This window comes from Patiria miniata, unplaced genomic scaffold (assembly GCF_015706575.1).
Source record: "Patiria miniata isolate m_02_andy unplaced genomic scaffold, ASM1570657v1 HiC_scaffold_25, whole genome shotgun sequence".
NCBI lineage: Eukaryota > Metazoa > Echinodermata > Asteroidea > Valvatida > Asterinidae > Patiria > Patiria miniata.
Genome location: NW_024037064.1, coordinates 15,911,951 through 15,915,018, shown reverse-complemented (window position 1 = coordinate 15,915,018; position 3,068 = coordinate 15,911,951). Strand labels below are relative to the sequence as shown.

At 44.8% G+C, this 3,068-nt stretch overlaps 1 pseudogene; it reads left to right on the top strand.

The window, feature by feature from the left end:
- The first annotated feature begins 2,540 nt into the window (after positions 1-2,540).
- Positions 2,541-2,682, top strand: LOC119733554 (annotated as a pseudogene).
- Positions 2,683-3,068: the final 386 nt, after the last annotated feature.

Below are 3,068 nucleotides of genomic sequence, written 5' to 3'. Positions count from 1 at the left end.
AGGCAATGAGCATCATGAACAGCTTTGTCAACGACGTGTTTGAGCGCATCGCCAGCGAATCTTCTCGCCTCGCTCTCTACAACAAGAAGTCCACCATCACAAGCCGTGAAGTGCAGACAGCAGTACGCCTACTTCTTCCCGGGGAGCTTGCTAAGCATGCAGTCAGCGAAGGCACCAAGGCCGTCACCAAGTACACGACTTCAAAATAGAAATTTTGAAGGCTTCAAAACCAAACGGCTCTTTTCAGAGCCAACACAGTTTCCAAAAAGAGATTTGCCAGTCAGCTCAGTTCGCCCGATCAGCCCATTTCTTAGGTTTTACAACTAACCTTTTTTTATTCTGTTGTGTCCCTTTCACTCTCTCTCTTTTTTTTTTTAATATGCTTTTACCCTTCGTGAGGCGAGGGGAGGTAATGCGATTAAAGTTAATCCCTGAGTCTTGTCGTCGTCGTAAACACATAATTTAATTTATGCCACAGCCTTTTTCAATTGGTCATTTCTTTCAATCTCCGGACGAGTGCTTGCATTTTGTTGAGTGGGTTACTATTAAAAAATAAATTAGGATTTCGTCTGTGGGATGTTACAAATATCTAGCAAGAAACCGAGGCCAGTTTTAACCGCCGCGTGAGAGCAACGAATCACTGCCATTGTGCGGAGGCTGGTCGAAAGATCATGGGACTTCTTCGGCGGAATAACAATAAAACGTCTTAAAATGGAGGTAAGAATGTTGCATGTTTCTGTGTTTTATCTAGTGATTCCATTACTTTGAACGACGATGACACAGTTGTAATTTTTTGTTCCCTCGTCCCCCGCGTCCAAAATGGATGCGGTGCACCCAACCGTGCGACGGGCACGCCCGTGTCGCGTGATTGGCTACTTGGCACGCTTCAGCCAATCCACCAGAACGCTATAACTAGTGTTGTGTTTTCCAAGTGGGTTCATTCACACACCACCTTTACTGCAGAGTACATTCATCTTCTGTCACTATACTGTCAAGATGACTGGGCGAGGAAAGAGCGGCAAAGCAAGAAGCAAGGCCAAGAGCAGGTCCTCCAGGGCGGGACTCCAGTTCCCCGTGGGTCGTGTTCACAGATTTCTGCGTAAGGGCAACTACGCCCAGCGTGTCGGTGCCGGTGCACCGGTCTACCTTGCGGCAGTGATGGAGTACCTTACCGCGGAGATCTTGGAACTGGCCGGAAACGCTGCACGAGACAACAAGAAGACGAGAATTAATCCCCGCCATCTGCAGCTTGCTATACGCAACGACGAGGAGTTGAACAAGTTGATGAGCGGAGTTACCATCGCGCAGGGTGGTGTCCTTCCCAACATCCAGCAAGTTCTTCTGCCCAAGAAGACCGCCAAAGTGTCAAAGTAAAGAAAAGAACTTACTTTGCATCCACAAACCCAAAAGGCTCTTTTCAGAGCCACCACAACCTTCAAAAAAGAGATTTGTCGCTGCCTGTCTAACTCCACCTCTACCTTCACTCATAGCCGAAATCAATTTCTCTATTTTTTTTATAAACAATAGAACACTGTTCCAGATAGAATTCCCACTGTGTCCTTTAACGTATGTGACCGGCCGGCCGGCTGAGTACATTAGCCATACATGTATGTATATGTATTGTCTTAAATGTTGCCTCATGTAGAATGTGAATGACTTATTCACCAAAGGTTACAAAAATGGACAAATAATGGTGCGTTGACATTTGTTTCCCGTTTGTTTCTTTTCTTTCTTTCTCTCTTCAATTAACTCCCCGCGGGACCGCATTGATATTGATACATAAGTATTATAAGCGCAAATGAAAACGGTATGACGAATGTTTTCTTTTCTTTCGAATTTTCTTCTTATAACTTCATGACGAAATAAACAATAAATCAATGAAATAAAATAGTAATTATTACAAAAAGGGGAAATAAGTAAGTGAAAAAATAACAAAACAAAAACAATAACCAAGCAATTAAAGGAAAGCGGCAGGCTGGGACTCGAACCCACGGTCTATTACTTTCTACATGTGCTCTCTAACCACTCGGCCACGGAGCTTACTGACAAACTGAAGTATTTCCCCGCCCCTAATGTGGGACCCATTGGCAGGGCCTGAGAAATACCCAGATGGGAAACGCCGAGGCGCGATGACCGGGAGTGTTGAAGGGCGCCATCTATTGATATGCTTGTCCCGGTACATCGTACGTACGGCATTTAGTGCCGACGCTCTCGCTCACTGATGCATTGATCCCATTTTTTGTCTGGATTAATTTTTTCAACAAGATTTTTGGTGAAATATGATCGAGGTGTATGAAAATGCATGATAGAAATATTTTTAAGAATGTATATGTCTCTGTTAATCTGAGAAAGCCGGAGATTTCTTGCTCATCTCTCTCTCCCCTGGGTTTCGTTGAGTTGCGGTGGACGCGCAGGAGTCTTTTTTTGTTTTCACACCAGGAAACAAAAAAAGGCAAAAATAAATAATAAGAAGAACAATAGCAAACAGTATTTCAAGACGAATAATCCCTTTCCGCGCTATTGTTTTAATATTAATCGTTATCGCTTCTCGGCCTTTTGGCTAAGATCATGTGTAGTATCTGTTCTTTTCAGACAGCCACGCCTCCCCGGAGCTCCGGGTTGTCTTCGAAGAAAATCGAGTTTTTAGATCGCGTTAGTCGATAATTTTTGTATCTACCTTTTCGTCTTAGTTTATAGACCAAGTAGGTCTAGTTTTTACAGATTTTTGTTGCATTTTTGGTGATATTTTGGGTGTTTTTCGTGTTGGTTTTTCGTTGCTGGCTGTGTACGCAGTGCTGTACACGCCAGCCTATTCATTTGTACACGTCTATTGTTTGGGCCGTGGCAGCGTGCACGGCCCATTCGTTTCTACGTGTTTCTTTGTTTAGGCCGTGGCAGCGTGCACGGCCCTATTCATTTGGGTGGGGCTGTGCGTGTGCATAGCCCCGTGAAGTCCTTTGTTGGGGGAATTTTTTCCTTTCTTTAGTGTTTGCGGGGTTGGGACCCGTGTGCTTGTGCTGCGGCTTGTGACCCGTTACGCAGCCGACTACCGCCGTTACACTAGGTGG